The sequence below is a fragment of the Corvus moneduloides genome, chromosome 1 (genome assembly GCF_009650955.1).
Source record: "Corvus moneduloides isolate bCorMon1 chromosome 1, bCorMon1.pri, whole genome shotgun sequence".
Classification (NCBI taxonomy): domain Eukaryota; kingdom Metazoa; phylum Chordata; class Aves; order Passeriformes; family Corvidae; genus Corvus; species Corvus moneduloides.
This window is the reverse complement of record NC_045476.1, coordinates 49,925,143-49,947,514: the sequence shown is the minus strand read 5'-3', so window position 1 is coordinate 49,947,514 and position 22,372 is coordinate 49,925,143. Positions and strand designations below refer to the sequence as shown.

The 22,372-nt window shown below is 40.0% G+C and overlaps 1 long non-coding RNA gene across 1 annotated transcript; it reads left to right on the top strand.

The window, feature by feature from the left end:
* Positions 1–8,132: 8,132 nt before the first annotated feature.
* LOC116444293 lies at positions 8,133–19,043 on the top strand. Its single transcript, XR_004240265.1, has 2 exons — positions 8,133–8,459; positions 17,989–19,043. It is a non-coding gene; the product is annotated as an uncharacterized LOC116444293 (long non-coding RNA).
* The last annotated feature ends 3,329 nt before the right edge of the window (positions 19,044–22,372 follow it).

The following is a 22,372-nucleotide window of genomic DNA, read 5'->3' as shown; positions in this document are numbered from 1 at the left end:
CAGACTGAAAGAGAATAATAATAATAATGATAATAATGGTGATAATGATGATCATCATAGTAATTATAATAATAATGATGGTGATGATGATGATTATGATGATGGCAACAATAACAACAACAACATCAGAATAGTTAGGTTATACAAAACAAGTGATGCACAGTGCTATTGCTCACCACCCACAGACTGATTCCCCGCTAGTTCCTGAGCAGAGGTCCCTGACCTACAGTTTGTATGCTAAGCATGTTGTCATACAGTATGGAATATCCCTTTGGCCAGTTTGGGTTGGATCTCCCAGCTGTGTCCCCTTCCAGCCTCTTGTCTCCTCTCAGTGACAGAGTATGAGAAGCTGAAAAGTCCTTGACTTAGTATAAACACCACTTAGCAACAACTGAAACCATCAGTGTGTCATCAACATTATTTTCATACTAAATTCCAGACACTATACCAGCTACTAGGAAGAAACTTAACTTTATCCCAGCCAAAACCAGAACACTAATATTTCTTTGGGTTTTGTCAACATTATTAAATATATTGATATGTGCAACAATTGGAACACAAACGTTTCCCTGTATGAAGCTTTGTATCTGGTACCACATGAATGGAATGTCCCTCCTTCCCCATGAAGCTGCACGGCTGCATTAAAGCTTTTCCTCCTGCAGCTCTCTTCTGTTAAAATAGGGACTCCTAAAGAACTATTCCAGCTGAAAAAACCCAAACAATATTTGCCACAGAAGCAGACAGGAATACAGCCATTTCTCTGCAGTCTGCACTGGGGAAGCTGCAGGGCTTTCCAAGCCCCTTCTCTGACCCAGCCTCCAAGAGTTTTGCCACTTTGAGAGCCTGAAGCTCTTGAAGCTCTCATTCACTGATGACAAAAGACATTTCACGGTCACCTGATAACCTTGTTTTTATATGTACATTGCTTTTAAAAGTGATTGACAGTTCAAGCTCAATCCAATGTTTCTAACAGCAGCCTCTTATGATTACTCTAACCACTCTGTTAAATCCCAGGCTTTTCTTAAATCCTGGGAATTGACAGCAATCTAAATACATGAATATTAACCTCGGGTCACTAGGGCTTAAGTTTTTGCAATGCACAAGTCTTGCATTAATGCATTGTTAATTTTACTGATAAATGGCAGCAAAACAATCTGATTCTGTTTCATTGTAGTTTTTATTCTTCTGGTTGGATATGGAACTTACACAGTACAAAAAATACCATTTATGACACTAGTTTTATTATTGCAAAGTGGAGCACCCCTATGTCCTAAAAATATGGTGTCTTGTGTGCGGTAGGAATTTCTCTACAGAAATTAATCTTTTTTTTCTGAGAAAAAATGGCCACATCCTCTGCCGGATTAACTCTGGTGGAGTCATATAGTGAGGAAACTGCTAACATTTTTCTTCTGAAGGTCATTATCCCCCCAGACCACAGAAATGCAATTTCAGACACTCATTCCTTCTGTTGTGCCAAGAATGGGCAATGGTTTTGAACCACAGTGATCAATGAGGTAAAATTTATGAGATATTCAAAACAGTCTCTGAAGCTCTGAAGTTCTCATATTATATATATCTGTTTAACAAGAAACATTTTCTATCTCTCACGACAGGAATACAAAATGATTGAAGTAAACATTGCAGTTTTGATTTTATTATCAAATTAATTGGGAAATTGCTATTTTTCATTCCTTCACAGTTATCTTGTTGTGTAGATAGGGAAGTTTTCAATGTGATATTTTATTTCCTCCTATAGTAAAGTCTGTTTCTGAGTTATCTCAGCAATATCCAATTCTATGGGAAAGATTTGTGATCTACATTGGTGGCACAAACAGAGCTCGGTAGTGTTTATTTCTTGCTATCTGCTAGAAACGGACAATTAAGTTGCCCTGACAATACCCAGGCGCTTCTTTTCAGGAGCAGAAAATTGTGCTCTTCCCAGGAACTACTCAGTTTACCTTTCATCAAATGAGAAGGATTTTCACTTTCATTCTCTATTTTAAAATTCACACAGGATTTATCCTGCAAATGTCAGGTGCTTGATAACAAAAGCACATATTTACTCTGAAGCCAGAAGCAGCTCATATTTTACATAAGACTTGGAATTTCAAGGAAACTGTGGTTGCTCTTTGACTGAGCTGTAAGTCAACCGGTTAGTAGTAGTGTTTATATTTGTAAACAGTTTGGTATTTCCAGTAATTTATTTTGATCCTGGCTGTGTGTACATGAGAAGTATCACTGACTAAAGTCAGAGATTATGTGTCATGTTTTTCAGATTTCTTTCTTCTGGGTGATGAGAGGAGCACACCTGGTTGTGCCGAGTAGCACTTTAAGTTTTGTACCTTACTGCACTGGCATCATGCCCTCCTAGCTGGTGATCAGGTCACTTGCTAATGTGCTCATTTGATTTGGCAGATGTAAAAAAAATCCTGAATAAACAGTTAAAGCAAATGTTGTCAAAAGCAGCCTCTGACCTTGGGGTATAGAGCAGGTGAGTGTGAGTTTGGGAACATGAGTATCTGGAGAAACTGCTCTTTAGGCACTGGAGCACAGGCAGTTGGAATCTCCACCACAACTTCTTGCTATCTCCATAGGTGCAGCTTGAACTAAACAATCCCTCTGTCTACTACCAACTGTTGATAAAAATATATTAGTGAGAGTTGAATCAGGACCACAACACCATCCAGACTTGTTCAGCTGTGGATACAGATTCCAGAGTCTCAGTGTCAAGCTGACATTACTCATATGCACACTCTCACACACCTTCTTGTTAACAGAAGCTAGGAAGAAATATTCTATATGATTATATATTCAATTGCATATAAGATGCCATTCATCAGCTGGCTGACTCATTGTCTTTGTTTCAAAATCCTTGCTTGCACTCTGCTACTGCTATTAGGGTATTGTCAACAAACTCAATTAAAACTTCAGATTTGACATACACTCTTACTTCCTCATTAAAATACTTTCCTTGATAGGAATATAAACTTAAATGAAATTTCAAAGAGATTTACAGAGTTCTTAAGGTTTTATTTAACAGCTTAAACTAATAACTTGTGTATGAATCTCCATTTCTCTTTAGATAATTACAATTGTTTGAATAAAAATAATAAATAGAGCATAAGTCTACTATCACCAAAATGAATTTCATTAGCATGTTCAGTATTTACTGGAAATTTGGGTTTCATTAACATTAAATGATAAAAACTCTCTTGCTAGTTAGAGTTAGGTCCATGTTCTTTGAGGCGCTGATCACCTTTTTTGAAGTGCTGAGGGCTCTGACGTTCTGAAATTATTCAGCAGTAGAAGCACACCGCCCACAATGCACTTAGACTTTTAGTTAAAAAAAATGCTTTTAAATTAAATGTAGAGCCACCCTCAACTTTCTATTTAGAATTTGACTTGGGGCTCTTAGTGGGTTTGCACATTGCTGTGAATGTAGCCAAATGACTCTATTAATGAATTTAATTCTATTTATGATTCTTGTACATATAAACTGTAAATTAAATTATTTACATCTTCATACACTTTTCAGTATAGAACTGTTTTTTAAGGTCCCTGAACTATCACACCAGGAAATAAGACCAGTTCTACCAGCTACACAGCATGCAACACCAGTCTGATTCAACTGAGATCAGAGAAAGACATTTAGCAGCAAGCTGCGTTGTTCCTTTCTCTAGTGAATCGTGCAGTGAATTGGCGTGTTTCTAGGCATGCATTGAAAGAGGCATATTTTAAACATTGTAGCCTGGTGGTGAGAGTGCTAAGGAGTGTGATATTACTTAAATCTATCTGTGATTAGGAAAAAAAGTGAAATTTTGCTAGAGGTCTCCTGGGTACCTTTTGTTCTGCAAACTTAAATCATTGCATAAGAGTCCAGATCTGTGAGTTCTTCTGCTTCACTCAAATCCTGCACAGTGATTTTAACGGCCTTTATACAGATCATCAAACCCTTTCACAAAGACTAATGTGCTCAAAAAACAGACATGTTACAGATATTTGCATGTTATGCCCTCACTAGTAGAATAATTTTAAACATATTGTTTGTAATGATTAAACTGTTAAACTTAATGTTTGCATTGGGTTATCTGGTGAAAGTCAGTGATGTCCACAGATGGCAAATACATGCAAATATCCATGTTTGGTATGAGAAATGGGGGAATACTGCAGCAGTCAAATCAAAAGCAGATAACCTCCAGCTATATCACTGGTGAATCCTGATTCCACTGAAGTCAGTAGCAAAACTCCCATTGCTCTCACCAGAGACAGCACTTTAGTGACCCTGCTGTAATAGCAAATTCATGTAGCACAGGGATCAAGCATTTGAAAATAACATGGAGTGTCAGAGCAATCTTCTGAAACAGGCTGATTAAAATCAGGCAGATCAGTATATTCTCTGCCTCTTAAATCAGTCTGATTTTAATCAGCTGCTTTTGGGAGTTGTTCTGAGGATCTTTTTGTACATGTGTAAATGCTTTGCAGACTTCAGCCCCTACACCAAAGACAGTGAAACACAATGAGTTTTATAGAGGCAGAAGAATAATACTACTCCTCTATTGACTTTGGGAGAAAGAGAAATGACAATTTATGGAAAAAAATGTAAGCATGTTTAATAGCCACATAGCATATCAGCTGAAAAATGTGATCCTGGCAGCACTGGATGCTTTTCAGCTTTATTTTACTTCTTATTTCAGTGTAAGAATTAAAACTAATTTAAGTCCATAAACTCAAGCAGCATAAAAATGTAATTTGAATAGAACAGTTTATACTAATAAGACTTCTTTGTTTGAACTAACAGAAGAGGTACAGGAGGTAGCACATTTTTAGAAGCTAAGCCAGCCACATTCCCCTTACAATAGAGTGGGCAGGAATCTCTCAAAGATCAGTGGTAGAGCAAGCACAAACAAACAAACAAATACTTGTAAAGGAAACAGACAGAGCATCCAAAATAGAAAGAATGCTGTTGTTCTCTACAGGAGTGTTTTCACTCTTATCTGTACTACATAACCAACCTAAAACTATTCAGCTAGCAAATAGTCAGAGCTTTAGAGGGACTTGGATGGCTTAGGGGATTGCTTTTGGGATACAGAAGCTTTCATCTCTACGTCATTGCTTCTGGCTCTCATCCAAAGGGGGTAGTGATCAAAAGCTGCTGTATGATGAGCCCTTCAATACTCTGCATGAAAGAGGCAGAGGGCATCGTGTCTGCTAACCTGCACCCCCAGTCCCCAGCTGAGACCCCTGTCAGCCCTTGCTTGTGACACAGGCTTGGGGTCACCAGGGACCTGGGGTTCCTGTCCCCACCACCTCTCCACTAAGGATTTTTGCACCCCTGCTAAAGAGAGCTGCATCCACAGGGTTCATGGCACAGGGGTACTGCAGGAGGGTGTGCACCACCACACTGCATCGCTGCCAGCCCCAGTCTGGTAAGGCTAGGAGGAAAAACATCCAGAAACACGTCCAGATGGATGGGGCTTCAGGCAGCAATGTGCAGGGCTTCAGGCAGCAGTGTGTGGAAGGCTGTCCTTCCTCTCACAAGTGCAAGCAATAGCATCAGTTTCACTTCTCATTAGGCAGAAATTTCAAAGAGGGAAGGGGAGGAGAGGGGACACAAACCATTCGGGTTAATACTAGTGCTAACTGCAGTTATGGCTGAACTCCTGGCAGCCCTCAGGAATGGGGTTCTTGGATGACATGGTAGGTTTCAGAGGCTATGCAATATTTTCTAAATCAGATATAATATTCTCAGCTTTTTTTTTCTTGTGTCAGAAAAGAGATTTGAAAGAGCAGACCTACCTAACTTCTTCAGGCTGTGTGGAAATAAAACTTTGCTTGGGAAGAGAATGCAAAAATTTGAAGGAACAGGCTGGGCTGGACAAGGAAATTGAGTTACTCTGATCAAAAGAGAAGTGAAACTCCTGGTGTGATCACCCAGAAAACTTACTGCTGGCAACTGTGAAATTGGTGCTATATCAATAGACATCAGAGACACAAATACACGGTTTTAAAAGGAGTTACTATTTTAAGTACCAGAAAGTCTTGGGGGAAAAAAAAAAAGGTGCAGGTTTTAGTCACATATCTTCAAAGCTGTAAATCATCATTGTTTACATGTGTTAAAAAAATAGTTCTCAGAATTATGATCTTATGAAATGACAGAAATGTTTGGTATTAATTACCTCATGAAGGAGATGTAATTTATGCTAATGAAATCTACCATGTATGCATGCATTTGTTACAGGCTGTCACCCACTAATACGGATGAACAAGAAGTGGAAGAGAAAAATCACCTGAATTACTGCCACTTAATAGGTACAAGAATTCCATGCAGGCCAATGGTTTTTAAGTCTCACATGGAATTCATATGACTGATGAAACTGATGTATGGGAAGAAGACAGTTCCTTCTTGACTAGAAAAGTGTGTGAGGACACACTGCCTCTGAGGATTATGAGACAGAAAAACAGAGCAGGAGTTAACTGTAAGAGCTGGAAGGGAGTCATGCAAAATAGCAACTTTCAGGTGGCAGATGCTTCCCTCTCCCAGTCAGAAAACACAGTGTTGAGGGATGTGCTTGTATCAGACATGGAACTAAAATTGTAGCATCCCCAGGGCGTCAGGCAGCTGCACAAACCCAGCTCCTTCATTTGTGCCCTTGCTCCTGCTGTATGTACCTCAGAGCCTCAGCAATGCGTTTGCAGTGTGCACCTGGCTTGCAAGACCACATCATCCACTACATTTTACCTGTCAAATAGGGCGTGTTGCTTCTCTTCCCATGACATTTTAGCTCTTCTGGAAAGGGCACAGTGGTGGCAAGAACTTGGCTCTTCACCTTTACAAGCTGGTGTGCGCACATAATCACTTGACTCAAGGAGCTGAGACTTTGGGAAAAGCACCAAATGTTTATGTGCCCTGAGATAAAACTGTGAGATTCAGCAATGCTGCTTGGAGTGCCAGGAGCTGGTGGGTTGGGCACAACTAGGTTTCTATTGACGTAGATTAGTGTCATTAAGATGACAAGTCTGATACAGCCCCAAATTTAAGCTTCTAACCCAGAACACCCTCAAACCCCTTGTGACATTATGCTGAGGAAAGGGGAGTATGGAGCCGCTGGGCCGGCTCCAAGAGGAGTTCTCCTGGGAGCCAGATTTGTGGCAGAGCCAATGTACACAGAGCAACGTACAGGAGTGAAATCAGCCTCATGGTTTTGCTTGGATATCCTCCTGACAGGATGAAAGCGCATTGCTTTTCAGACACCAATGGCTTTTGGTGCTCCAGTTAAAAATTTTCTTATGAAAACAGCAGATGGAAATGAATGATTGTCATCAAATGGCACAGTCATAGGTGGGAACTAGTCACAGGCCTTCAGAGTGGCTTTGGGAAGTGCCTCTGATCAGGACAAGGCTCTCTGCTGCAGGTCCTGTCCAGTGGGCTCAGGAACAGTTTAGCATCAAAGAGCTCTGTTTGGAGTAGAGCTGTATAGCTCTTGAATTATAAATGCATTAAAAATACCAAGCATTTTTCAGAGTCATATTTCAAAATTTTTCAATCTATCAGCAGAGTAGAAGAGGTGAAGAAAGATTTTGCAAGTTGTAGGGTAAAACAGAGCAGAGAGTAATAAAATACTACTTGTAAACGAGCCCAGTTGGAAAGAGAGGCTCTTTATGACAGTTTGCCGAGGCTGTAGTGTTTTGCAAAACTGTGTGATAAACTCCAAATAGCTTCTCCGCAAATCTCTGGAGGCAGAACTGAGCTAAGGCTGGCTGCTGTTGCTGCCACAGCTTTCAATGAATGAGCTCAAAATGGACCCTCTAGTGATAGCTCTGTCAAAGAATAACAATCAGATGCTCTCAACAACAACAGCTTCAACATATATATCTTTGTAAGTATAAATGAACCTTAATGTGCTGGCTTCAAACAAAATGAAATGCTCAAAGTTTTTAAGATGTGTGGTTGGACTGTGAACAAAATAAAAACGTGCTGCATTTCCCCCTATGTTTAGACTGCAAAGCACGATTCTCACTAGAATTGTGATGAGAACAGAATACAAAAATAGTTGGTGTTGGTGGGGAAAAGACTAGAAAGGTAGCTCTGCCATCACCTTCAGAAGGAAAATGTCAGGGGACTCACCATCACCCAACAGTTCAGGTGCACTGACTCAGAAAGGGAGGGCCTGAATGATTTTGCAAGCTCATAGCTTTGGGAAGCAGAACAAAAATCATGTTATGGGGGACACCCTTTGGACTTCAAAAATTATTAGTCTAGAAATGGGTTTAATCTGAGTCAAATTAAGTCAAATTATTACCTCATTATATTATCAATGTCTCTACAAATACCTGATTTCATAGCACCACTAAAATCTGCATTTGGAGATTGCACTGTGTCTTCTTTCCCAGCAGAATAAGCCAGGAACATCTGCCTCTGAAAAGCACGAGGAGCTTTTCAACAATGGCATGTGGTGCAGGTAAGGGGAATCTTCACACCGAGTTATGTTGAGTAAAATAAGGGTTGTACTGCGAGTGACAGTCAGTTTTGCCTGTGTGACTGTCCAGAGGACTGCCCTGCCACCAAAGCACTGGGAGCGCTCTCACAGCCACTATGCAAGAGTTAACATTTCTGTGGTGGAGGCAAGGTGTCCTTTTTGGATTCTGCTCAGGTGTAGCTGCTTGTGCTGTCTCAAGGAGCTACTGCTATTGCCAAAGGAAAATTAAAACAAATCTGGCTTGGCTAATAAAAGGCTATGAGTATTAATGGCTTTTCCTCAAATTGCCAGGAAGTTTCAATCTCTGATGTGATAAAGATAGATTATGTACAGACTGGTCTTATCATGCTATTTTTAAATTTTGATATGCTAGAAATTGCAGTCATTTGCCCCAGTCTTTTGGCAGGGGGTGTAAGAGTCACAGTAAGAACATGAAGAGAGGAAAGAACAATTCTTCGGCATTAAGGCTATTAGTTTGGACAGTAATGAAAACAACACCACTTTACAGACCCAGGTCTCAGAAGCGCTCAACATTCACGGATCAGTAAAATCAATAGCCTCTACTCAGGATTACTTAAATCTAGAGCTTACCAATATCCAGTGCAATTTAATACCGGTTACCTATCAGCTTTTAATGATTGTATGTATTTTGACAAAACTGCTAAGATATGTTGTTACAAATAAGAAATTCCTAACTGTGCTACACAGTGAAAAATAATCCACCCATGCAAAGAAAATTATATTAACAAATGCTGCTAAGAGCAAACATATTTACAAACCAAAGCTGAGCAACAAATACATATACCAGATGTTACTGAGATATAGATAGTCTGAATTGCTCAGCTAAAGTAGCTGAAATTCTGCAGAGGACTTTTTTTAGAGCATGTATTTCATGATGGATATCCTAGTTCTTGAGCAAGTTGTCATGGAAGTCGGAACACAGCAGTTTTGAAGTTGTCTGTAAGATTCAGTGGTAAATAAAACTTCAACAACTCCAGATAAATTTTCTCCTTCTTCTTCCACATTTGTAGGTAAGAAAGACTCTTCAGCCATACAGATAATAAAATGGAAATGTTGGAAGGCACTTCCACCGTCAAATAACCACTTACATCAAGAGGCAGGATTTTCTGTGAAGTGACAGAGGAAGGCCCTTCTTCCCCATTTTTCAGTCCAAGACTAACTGGCTGTTTCCCTTACCCCCTTATCTTTTCTACAGATCCCATGTTTCACAGCAGTTGAGGTAGCTGGAAGGTGCAACCCACACAGTCATTTACATTTATTGTTGCTGCACTTTCACTCCCTGACATTCCCTGCTTACCTACAGTTGTCTGCAATTTTGTCTCATCCTCTGCCTCCAGCTTGGAGGAAGCATCCTGGTTTCCTGGCAGGAAAATCCAATCACCAAAGCAAGCCCAAGCTTTGCCCTCACAGTCCATCCAGTTCCACCAAGCTCAAGGCATTTGGCTCTGGAGGCTCAGCTCTGAAGTGGCACAGACATTTGCAGGGGTATTTTGTTGCCTGTATCAGGCAACTTCTATAAATCCTCCTTGGTCAGCTTTCCTTCTCATGGGCTGTTTCTGAGACTATCTCAATACTTCTTGTTGATGTTTCTTTCAATTCTTCGATAACCAAAATGAAAAATACCGCTTTTTATTAGAAACAGTCAAATCGGAGAAAGTGAGTCCCCAGACAATTCCTGCAGCATGGAAGGTGTTTTTTCTGAGACAGGAAGTGTTACTTCAGACCGGCATAAATGCTTTGCATGTGCTCAGCAGCTGGGAGCCTGCTGATCTGTCCCTCGACATTGTACATTTCAGTGAACATGCACAACTCTTCCAGGCTTTTCACTTAACCAGAAAACAACTAAAATTGTGAATTTTTATAATGGTGTTCCACATGAGCTGGCAATGAGTCAGCATCAGTTTGTCTAGATCAGCAATACATCCAGACCCCTTGTTTTTTTGTCCTCTGATAGATTTTACCTTGCATCAAATGTTGTCTTGTTATATTTAAAAGTCCTATCAAAGCAAGTAGTGATATTTCTCACAGAAAAGACCTGGTTTTTACTTATGAGGGGAAGGTCTGTTATTAGGATAAGTTCACAACTATTTCTACTGTTCTCCTTTGGCAAATCAATGAAATTCAGTATATTTGCAGAATGCTCCTGGCATGAATCAAGCACCACTCCAGCAAGACAGGCATTCCTGGGGACGTCCCTTCCCTGCTCAGCAGAGATTGGCCGCAAAAAGTCACTGCCCCCTGATCACTGGGAGGCAGAGCATGGAGATAGGGAAGGTGGAAAGTGCAGCAGGTGCTGTGGAGCTGATACAAGTTAACCAGTGGAGTTATAACAACCCTTGACAGTGGCTATGAAAAGCTGGATGGAAAAGAGGATCACTTGTAAAAACTGGGACAAGGCTGATATTGGCAGACACAGGAACGTGTTATTTAAGAACAGAGCTGTCAAGGAAGTCAGTTGGCAGCTTTCTTCTCTGACCCTCCTGCACAAATACAGAGGTGGTTTTGGATGACTTGCCAGCTAGGTAATAAAAGCTGTCACTATTAAAAATACACTAATATTCCTGCTGTATCTTATCATAAGATGTTTCTTCAAGGATTCAGCAGATTCTGCCAGAACAGAAATACACCAAAAGAGCAGAGGATCTCAGTGTTGGTAATTTGATACCCTTGAGCTGCAGAGGTGTGAGGGTGGAGAAGTGAGGTTGTACTGACATCATAACCAAATTCTGAAGGAGTTGGGTTGTTTCTTACCCAGCTCTCAGCACTACTGACTGCCAGCCTTAGTGGGGAGAGCAGCTCAGCAGGGAGTGACTCAGCCATGCTGCTTGGAGCAGCGAGCACAGAGGCTCAAGTTCACTGTGCCAATTGGCTTCATACAGTTGTGTCCACACTGCAGTGCCTTTGGGCTCAGCTTTCTTCAGGCCCACATCAAGTGTGCCGCTTCCCATGCCCCTTTGCACTACCACAAAGGTATTTGAGGTCATTTGTCTCCTGATTTATCTGCACCATACACTTCTAGTCAGCCTTCAGTATGCTCAAGTGAGTTCTCCGCATTGCATTCACTCTGCAAACACGTTGCATGTTACCGGTTGCCACTGCTGCTGACACGACATGTGATACTATGCCAGGACTCAGGATAGTTTTCTCTCTGCCTGACACTGCCACCAGCAGCTGTTAGAGTCCTGCAAGGAAAGGGGAGACTGTGGTGTGGAGTATGTCTCCATAGGTCAATGTTAGAGGGTACTGCATGCATACATTGTAGTCTCTACATTCTCAAGCATTGCTTTTTTCCAGATACCTCAACCATCTCTTGCCCCACCTGCTCCTAATTCCTCTTTCAGAGTCAACCATTCCCCTGAGACTGTATCACATGAAGTCTGCCTTCTTAAGCAGCTGTCCCACCTTCCATGCTCCCTTGCCCAGTATAATATATACTGGGCTTTACAGTCCTCCATATGTCCTGTCCTAAACCTTAAAAAAACATTTCCATGTCATGGAGAGCTACTGCAGTCTGGCAGTTTCCTTCTCCCTGTGCCCTACAGCTGGACAGGCTTTTCTTTCCACTCTGAGGTACCCCTGTAATGTAAGTGCAAGCTCCCAGGCGTGGACCCTGCATGTAGTCATCAGAAATCCAATAAAAGCAGATTGCACGACACCCCAGCTGGTGGCTGGGATAAATTATAAGAAAACCTTTAAGAATCCAGATAGCATTCAGCTTCAACAGGCTGAATATATTTATTCCTTTAGGACCATTATAAAAAGCTAGTCTTGGCTTCCAGTAAGAACACAAGTAATTAAGAAATCTAGTGCCCGTAGGTACATTACATGCCAGCAGAGAAAGCGGCAGCAGCAGCAAGATGTAACCAGTGGAGGCTAACGAGGCCCTCTCAGCAGTCCAGAGAATATAATGAATCACTGTGTGTTTGGAGCCAATATAGATCAGCCCCTGGAACTGATATAGATCAGCCCTTTCCACCCAGGCGTCCAGGAAACACATTTAATTTTTTGGCCAAATTTAGCACAAAATACATTCTGGTTTATAGCATAACAACTTGATTAATAGAATGTAAGGAAGTGCTCTTCCTCCTCCTCCCCAACGCACCCATGCAGACAGCACTCCAAAATACATTCCTTGAGGTTTCTTATCTTCAAGCAGATGTCATTCTGAAGTGAACATGTCAGGCATTCTCATCCTCCTGAGCAAAGCAAGAGATGGCTGGCTGTCACATTTATATCTCCAGGAGTTCAGTTTACAATTCAAACACTCAAACAAACAGCCTCACTACATTACAGCAATGTTGTTAGTAAGACTGGGAGGACCTATAGCCCTGTCAAGCTGTACCTACCCTGGAATTGCTTCCCATATTTCCATGTGTGCTCTTCCATGCACTGCCTGCCTGAAGAAAAGCTGGGCAAAGGCAGATGGGGGGATGCTTTTGTGTCTTTGCACTTGCTGCTTTTACTCCTTAGGGAGGTAGCTGAGGCAGGAGAGCATCCAGCAGGTAAGTGCAGGAGACAGACAGGGGAATACAGTTGTCAGACTGTGGCTACGGGTGCTCCTGGGAGGCTTCTCTCCCAAATGCTAATCTGCTATCTCCATTCTCTGAGGTCTGATGAGCTCAAAACTCACAGCTGTATTCTCATTGCTGTTTTGTGCCTCAGGAAAGCAAGTTGTAATTCTCTGGAAGTATCAGTGGTAAATCTGCCCCATTACTTCCATTTACTCTGGTCTTCCTGATGCTTCTCAGCTGGTACAGCTCAGAAATGCCATCTCATCAGAGCTCTGCCAGCAGAAGCGGGGAGAGAGACTGTGAGCACAAGCACCGAGCCTGGCAAAGAGCACACTCTGTAACAGATGACTATGGGTTCTTTTACTTTGATGATCATCATAATACATTTTATTTATATGGCACCTATTTGCATGGCAATAGGAGCAATATGTGTGTTTCAGTGAAATGAGACATGACAGCAAACAGATTAAAAACTACGATTCATCTTGAAATGAGGGAAAACAATCAAATGAATCACAGAGCCCAGCAATGGCAAATCATTCTTAAAAGAGCGTAATAGCAAAACAAATGAAAAAGACAGTGTACAATGCTTTTTTCCTTGTCTGATGGCAAATACTGAGTGACATTGCCAAGCCTATTCAGAAACAGAGCCCAGTTTACCATTAAATTTCATGGAAACCCCTAAAGAGGGAATTATGTAAGCAGAACTTCAGTTGTGCATTAGCTATGTGCTAACCCCAGTATACACATGGGTTTGGACCCTTGCAAAAACTATTACCTTCTAATCCTTGCATTGTTCATCACGTCGCAAGAATAAGGAAATGTGTTTTCCCAAACTTTAAGCCCCTTCAAATTGAATGGATTTAAAATTGAAAAATAATAGAACAGACCCTATTAATATTCAAACTCCATTTTCTCATATGGAATTCTTCAGCTTCCTCAGCCCTAATTAGTTTTTCTGAGGCTGTCAGTTGTAGGCAATATCAACTCTCTAGTCATCTCTTCTGCCTTCTCCTCCCATGTCCTCACCCATATTCATTATTCCTATTCTCCTCATGCCAGAGCATCAAGCCTTCTCCATGTGCATTTCTCCTAATGACTCATCTTCCTGTAAGGCACCAAAAAATGATACAGCAGTCTATGTACAAATGAAAGAATCTTAATACAGGACATAGAAGAATCTGATTTTTTTTCCAGTGGGAGGGTCATGCATCTAATGCCCCATAAGATGCTGGCTGGGTTGCAGAACCAGAGCAAGAGAAACTCTTCATTCATTCATTCAAATTTCTAATAATTTGACTTCAGCTGCTCTGTGCTGATCACTTCAGAAGAAAACTAGGCTTTTCCCTAGAATCTGGATTTTAGACTTGTATGTTCCTACTTATTATGTTTGTCTACTGAGAAAGCTCTTCCCTACTTATTATGATACATAAGTATTTCAATAAGCAGTGGAGTATAGGACTAGATGTCCTCCTGGCAAGTGACTGGATCTGCCACACAGAAAAGAGCAGCAGACAGAGAAACATTTCTGTCAATTTAGAAAAGACATTTTACAACTCAAATTAGCAAGGCTGCCCTTTCCTGGGCTTGTAAATGTACACATCTGGATGTCATGAAAATGTATTAACACATGGCCAGCTTTTTACCCTGTTAGCAGCTGTCCAGCTATGGTTTAATCATGCTGCATTAAGCTGATGGAAAAACTCTCCTGACTTTGTGTGTCAAAATGTTTAGTTCTGATTTTAGTGTATATTCTCCAATTCCTTAGAGAGAAGAGAAAATATCAGCATGATTCAGGATATTTTAGGAAAACAATGCAAGTGCCTTAAGCCCCTGGGTACCCTCTGTTCCTTCTCACTCCACTACTGTTAAATTAGGTTCTGACATAACAATCAATGGAAAGATGTGGGAGCCAATAAATAATGTGTGTAATTAAGCTGAGGCATTGAAATGTCTGTCTTTCCTGAACTTGGCCCAGAGAGTGGGAGGCTGTGCTCTGTGATAAGCACTGTGCTCTGTGATAAACACCTGAGCTCCTAAAGTCAGTGTGGGGGCAGAGATGGCTTGCTAGGAAAGGATTAGCAGCAGTAAACAGAGAGCAGGAAGGCACCTGATGGGAAATGCTCTGGCCACGCACAAGTCTTTCTCACCACGTACCTGCATCCCTTGCCCAGATGTCTCTGGCTGTTTTATGGTGACATGAGCAGCACTTGGTATCTTCCCTTAAAGCAAGAGAGAGGCACCAGGAGGAAAACAATTTGTGGAGAGGAAAGTCTCAGTTGAAAGAACCCAGCTAAAGAAGCTCACTGGAAACTGTTGTTGATGGAAGTTCTCAGGATGTAGGAATGGTCACTTTCAGCAAAACTGAATCAAAGCCCTGAGCTCAGGGGTGCAGTCATAGAGCTGTCAGCTGGTACCTACTCCCTCAGGGGCACAGAATGATGTATTGTTGTCTGCAGATGTTTGTAAGGACCAGGGACCTGCAAAATGTCAAATGCAAATAGATGTTTGCAGTGCTCCTGCACAAACATGACTGCAGTGCTTCTCCCTCTCCAGCCCTACGAGCACGGTGCTGCTGCCATCTTATCTGAGAAGAATACTCTGGTGCAATCACCTTTGTTCCAGCATTTTGCAAACCCAGTAGACCCATTTCCTGACAATGTTCAGCAGACCCCCAGTTTGGAAAATATTGTTGAAGAATCCTGTAAGAAATATGGTGTGACTAAGGTGGAATCTTAGTTTAAGCATTCTGTTTTGTGACTTTTTTCAAGCATTTTCCAGCATAAAAGCTCTCACCATCTGCCTGTAAGCTCCTGCTGAGCCTCAAAGGGCTGTGCTTTGAGGTGTCTTTCAGTAAGGAGCTGCTGGGTTAAAGCAAGGGTTAACTGTTTAAAAGATCAACTTAAGCAAGACACAATTCAAGCTAACCTAATGATCATGCCTGGGTCAACACCATCATATGTAGTAGGGCTGAAGAAGCAAAAGGAAGAGCATAGTGTATGGAGATATTTATAACTCTTCTTTTTGACTGACATTAATTAACTTGCCAACTGGACTAGCTCACAATGAATCAACATCCTGCAGAATTGCAATGTTCCACCCAGAGTGGGAATATACTTTGCTACTGAGCTGTCAAACACATATTTATAAAACACCATGATGCTGGAAAGTGGTTCTGCAGTGTGAAGCAGTGCAGATATGAGCTATACATCTCAGCTGCAGTATCCTTTTTTTTTTAGTAACTTGGTTATGTTTACATCGACCACTTTTTACCTTTGTATTTGTCCTTCAAAAAGTAGTAAGACACAAAAAACCCCACATATTAGAAAAAAATGTGAGGGTCATCTCGGTGCATGTGTTTGTCACAGTAATGCTATTTGGTGCTACTGAAATGTATAGAGGATAAGTAATGTTACTACACAAATTTGCATACTAGGGAATTAAAAGATAATGTTTTGACCACAAGAAGCATTCTATATTTTCCTATTAAAACAACAGAAACCTTTTGAAAAACTTTAACACGTAATTTGAAAATAAAATATAGGCATTGTTCATTCTGTACTTTGCCCATCTTCTATTACCTGCCAGAATCTACACACATACTTGTTTTATTGGAATGTCTGTCTTAATCATCAGTATTTTGATTCCTGAAAGAGAGCAGCCAATTGTATGTTATTAAGATTCAGATTATTTTGGAATGAGCAAGATAATTACAGGCCAATCCTGCCTTCAGTTTCCTATCATAATTAAAAAGTGCTAATTCTGATTTCCATCAATGCAAAGCAGTTTAAAAAATTCTGGAGTAAAGTACTTCTTAAATAGGAAAGATTTTTTCAGAGAAGATATATTTTACATATAATATTTCTGGTAGAAATTAATTTCCTGATCCTGAAAAATGGATGGAGTTTGAATCTCCTACCGAATTTAATGAAAGCTGATGGAAATTTTGTGACTGTGATTCTGTGAGTCTGTGGGTTAGGCCACTAGCAGAATTAGAAGGGGGACACAGGCTGTAGAAGCTTTTGGATGCTGTTCATTTCATCATCTACCTTGAATATTGCCAGTTTCCAAGACTTCATAACAGTTGTTGTAAAATCAGACGGATCAGAACCATGTTTTGGCTGCCAAAGTTATTGGTAAAATTTGATAAAAAAAATTTGAAACACAGTGAAAACTATTGCATATTATTAACAAAAAAAGGCAAGAAACAGATAATGTCCATGCGCCATGTTCTTCATGTCTCTAAAGCTGCTAAGTACTCTTCTCTCCCTCTTAGGGTAGCTTTAGCTCTCTAGAGTATAAATGAAGCATCCTCTTGCTGAGAACAGTGTACTATTTTGTCAGTTAATAACATCTGTAAACACCCACATTTAATGACAACTGCAATTCATTTTCAGCTTCAAAACAGAATTTGTGATTTTCACTGTGAAAATAATGACAAGAATGTGAAGACGATGAAAAATGCAATCTATTTTGCCCATACATTTTTAATAAATGAAGCACATATTACAGTGAGCTATTTTTAAAGCTTTTTTGTCTGTGATGTTAAAGTGTGTAGGTACAAAATCCATCAAGATAATACATTAATGTTTAACAGTTAGCACATCAAACTCTGTTCTGAATAAACAGAGATGCTCTTTTACTAACTAGATTCTATTCTTTCCAACATTTCTTTAGACTGTCAGAGCTTATTTACCTCACTCTATTTTTGAAGCACTAATGTAATCTTTTTTTAATGCACTAGAAAACTCAAAAGCCTTGCCATACTTTTAAGTTATCACAGCATACAAGTTTGGGATAATTTATTGTTATATGCTCATTAAGATCTGATAAAGTACTAGACACAAATATAAACATGTAAAAGTTTATACACTAAACCAAAAAAATATGTGTTGAGACCAATAGAGTAATGGGCACATTTAGAACATTTCTAAATTAATCTGTTCTGGCTTAATAACTAGTTTTTCCCTTCTTTCCAGTGTCTGCAGCACTTAATTCTGAGCAGCGTAATTCTGATCTCTGGTAAGACTGACGGAATCATGACTGGATGAGGAAACCTCAACGTTTGGGTTGAAACTGCTGCCATTGTTAGATATCCACAGAGAGGACACTTGAGATACTTGACAAGCTTTGTGAGGTGTTAATTGGCAATTGTCCTTAGTTCAGCCCCTTCTGAAGAAGAGCCAAAGAGCTCAGGGAGAAGGCCTTGCAGGAATTAGTCTTTGAAGCAGCAGAAGCTCTTGGTGAGAAGTGCATCAGCTGGCTCAGCTGACTCAACTGCACCAAGAGCAACTCTGTTACTTATTTCCTACCATCTTGGAAGAACAAGAATACCTCAATGGCAAAGCTCCATGGAAAGTCTGGAGACAGCTTACCCATCCACCTGTTTATCCAAATGCCTCTCTATCCCTAGCTAATGGCTGAAGTATTTATGTGCTAGTCTAGCTGGTTTATTATGGGAGGTAGAGGTTGCAATGATAGTTGTTCAGATGCCAACAAGTAGGCATATGAAGTCCATCAGATGATATAAAGTATGTAAGACATCTGTGTAGAAATGACAGTGAAGATGAAGGAAGATCTAGAAGAGTCTGGCACCTTCTGGAGAGACAGCTGGATACCACGCAGGCTGCCTGCAGTCAAAAATGTCTTTTAGGCAACAGATTCCTACCTCGCATGACTCACAACTTTCCATGAAGTTCTGTGTCATCAGGGACAAATGCCAGAATTTGCAGGTTCTCCCGACATGTATGGAACACAGCGCTCTCATCCACTTTTTAGGTCAAAAGCAGTCGATATGTTCTCAGTGAAATGCAGCTTGTTTCACTCCGTAATATACTGCAGAAAGACACAAGATGCCATGTTTTAATGACCTATTAAAATGCACCTACTGTGCTTTAAAAAGCTTCAGTTTGGGAAACTTTAGCTACCCAAAACTGTACTAATAGTCAAGTAATACATGCTTTACTGTGTGCTATTCCTATAGTAATTTGGTTCTGTAATATTTATCAATAAACATCCATTTTAATGAAATCTATTTCAATGAGTTCATACCCCTATTTATGGAAAAAATAGATTGCTATAGAAGGAGAGGGCTTCTAGTGCACTCTATAAAGATACTTTAAAGCTGTTATTTTAATATAGTACCCTGGAAATGTAAGTGATAATCACAAATCCTATTTGCTGGGCTAAGATTTCTGTTAAATAGAAATCAAACTCAAGTATTTAGTTTAGTTGATTGCAAATTTGCACTCGGTGATTAATACAGCACTAAAAAGGTAGGATTTTCTCAACATTCCTTTTCCCTTATAAAGAGGCAAAAAGGTCATGCCACAGAAGATAAATGTACAAAACCATATGCTCCCTTCTGCTTTTCTGAGTGGAAGAGAGCAGACAGCTGCATACTGTGGCAAGAGGATGGATCCCCAGTAGGGACTGACAGCTCTGTGTTGGCTTTTGGTTCAACACAGAAACACTTCTCTTACCCTGGAAGGGCTAATTTATGCCATATTCCCTATGATGATCCCTTTCTTCCTAAGGTTGGTCTTACTCCTGAGACTGTTGTGAAGGGCACAGCAAAGGGCTGCTCTAAGTGGCAGAGGTCAGCCTTCACCATTGGGGAATGTGAACTTTGGGTGGATTCAAACTTCTAAAAATTTATTTCAATTTTTTCAAGAGCTGATACCTGCATTTGGGGTTTGGTATTGTAATTGTAACTGACTTTGACATCGACTGCTTTGCATTTAATAAAATGCAATTAATTTCCAGCTTGAGGAACGAGCATATTAGATGTCACACAACCTCCACTGCTGGCCTTACCAGTAGCAGTGTGTGTAAACATGAGCTCTTGCACAATGGCACTGGTGATTTGAGAGTGGATGCATCTGTAGAATGGTTGTACCTGGCCCTGCTGTAAGTCACTTTTGCCCTGCCTTTGAGCCCTGTCTTGCATTCTTCAGACACAGATAGGAATCTAGATAAGACATAAATTCAGAAACCTGAATCAACAATCAGATTGAGACTAGAAGAAATCACATGGCCTTGTGACCTGGCCAAATTCTGTGTACACCCCCTTCAAAAATTCAGCCTAGAGCTGAATACTTTCTTTACTTCTTGTCTTAATTTTTTTTTCTGAAACAGCTGTGCACTCTTCAATATCAATGGCATGTCCTCTTTCCTTCTCCCTTCCCCCCTCCAGATTCCAGTGTTTGACTAATAGACAAATAGACAGTGTCTGCTGAACATGTATGAGTTTATAAAGTAATTTGGTCCCTAGTAGGTTGAAGTCCAATACACTACTAGGTTGCAGGTAGCTACCACTACTATTTACCTTTGTTCTGAGTAATCTTATGCCCAGGAAACTACTGCTACCAGCTTCCAATTTTGATAGAAGACTTATTTAATTTTTGTTTGGTTTGGGGTTTTTTCTTTAATGAAAAGAAGCCAGATAGGAAAGAACTGCTGTTAAAAATCCCTAGCAGTCTGTTAACAGAAAGAAAAAGGATTTTTTACCCTTCTCTGATAGGACTAACTCAGCTGTGTATTCCAGGTATTGCTGCTTCTAAATTTTGCTTTAAAAAAGAGTCCTGAACGTCACATAATTTGATTTTTAGTAAAATAGTAAAGAAGTAGAGAAGCAGCCCTGTGATGTGTATACAGCTTTTGAAAGGCATAATAATGCTCCAGAACACCTAGGAGAGGGTCTGCTAAAATCTGAAGTCAAAACAAAAATGAGGACTCCATATGTAATGTTGATAAAACCAAGAAATCATAATTTACTATTTTTGCTAGTTTTATTCATAGAAGTGCCTAGGGGCCAACAAGAAGTGGAATTTTAAAAGATTAGGCACTGTTCAGACACAGAATGGAGATAATCCTTCCTTTATGGATCTTAAAAGTAACTAGATGAGTCTGAAAAGAAGGAAAAGGGTATATAGTTGATAAATACTGTAAAAAGGATAGTACTTTTATATATTACAGCTTGTTTAAAATATATATTTATTTTGTATAGAAGAACATAGAAGATAGTTTAATTATCCAGTGCAATGTAAAACACTGCACAAATACAATTTCCATTTGGTCTATAATTATTCTCTATAAATGACAGAAAACTAGGAATGCAAAGGACCAAACAGTCAAACAGTCCCTGTCCCTATTCTCAAGGCAAGATGAACCGTACTTTTGAGAGTCTGAAGGTTCTCAAAGACTGATGATGATGGAAATTCTGCTATATTTCCTAGGTAATGTGCAAAACCAATATCTTGCATGAGACAGTTTAGTCAACGAACAGAAATTCAGCCATGCCAACAGCCCTGTGTCCTGTGAGAAACATAAAGTAACTAGCCTGTACCTCCCCTTTAGCAGATGCTGCCCCAAATTAGTCAGCTTGCTCTCAGTTGCCTCCCCTGGCAGAAATTTGTCTGAGGCAAAGGAAATGAGAGTTTTGTCTGTAGCTCCCACAGACAGATTTGTATTGTATAACTCCATACATCTGTATTGTAACCATCCCCATTCACCAAAAGAAACCTCTTGCACAAAGAGGTTCAGGAGGCCATATTTTCCTTTGGCTTTTCAAAATGCACTCCACAGCAAAAATGGTGTTTTGACTGGACATAAAACTCTGAACAAAAGGATATCATTAGTCCTACAAGCCAACTTTTCTCAAATGATAAGCAATTTTGTAAAAGAAATTGACTGCAGGAACAAAAAGTACGAATTTGGGGTCTGTTCAGACTATGCAGAATAAGTAACTAGTCTTTAAATGGAGATATTTTGTTACATGTGCCTGCAGTAAATTATTTTTTTTTTGAGCCTGGTTTGCTGTAGTGGCCATAATTAGATTTCTTTCAAATACTTTTAAGACTTTTGGGATGGGCTCAATTCTTAAAATTACATATTATAGTCTTACAAGTATTTGAAAATTAAAGAGGAAAAGGAAGTTATGTAAGATCAATACTGGCGGAATAATTCCTGAGCTACTCTTCCCATGGTATCGTATATTTTATAAGAATTTGATCCATAAATATGGTTGTTAGTAAAATGAGTCCTTTCTAAAAAGTAAAATACCTAATCAGCAGTTATTTTTCTCTTTGTTCTCCTTTCCAATCCACGTACCTTTTAAAACCACCTCATATTTTGTCTTCAGTACTTGGTCTTTATTTCCTCACTCAGACAGCAAAATGTCTTCTGATGCTCTGTCATCTTTGCCAGACTGACTTGTGGGTTTCTTTAAATGAATTTGCTATGGCAGATAGCAGGAAACAGGCAGCAGTGCTTCCTACTGACACCGTTTATCTTCTACTAGATTTTCACTGGGGATTCAATTTTTTTGCTGGCATTCCATTGAGCTGGAGACATGAATGGCAA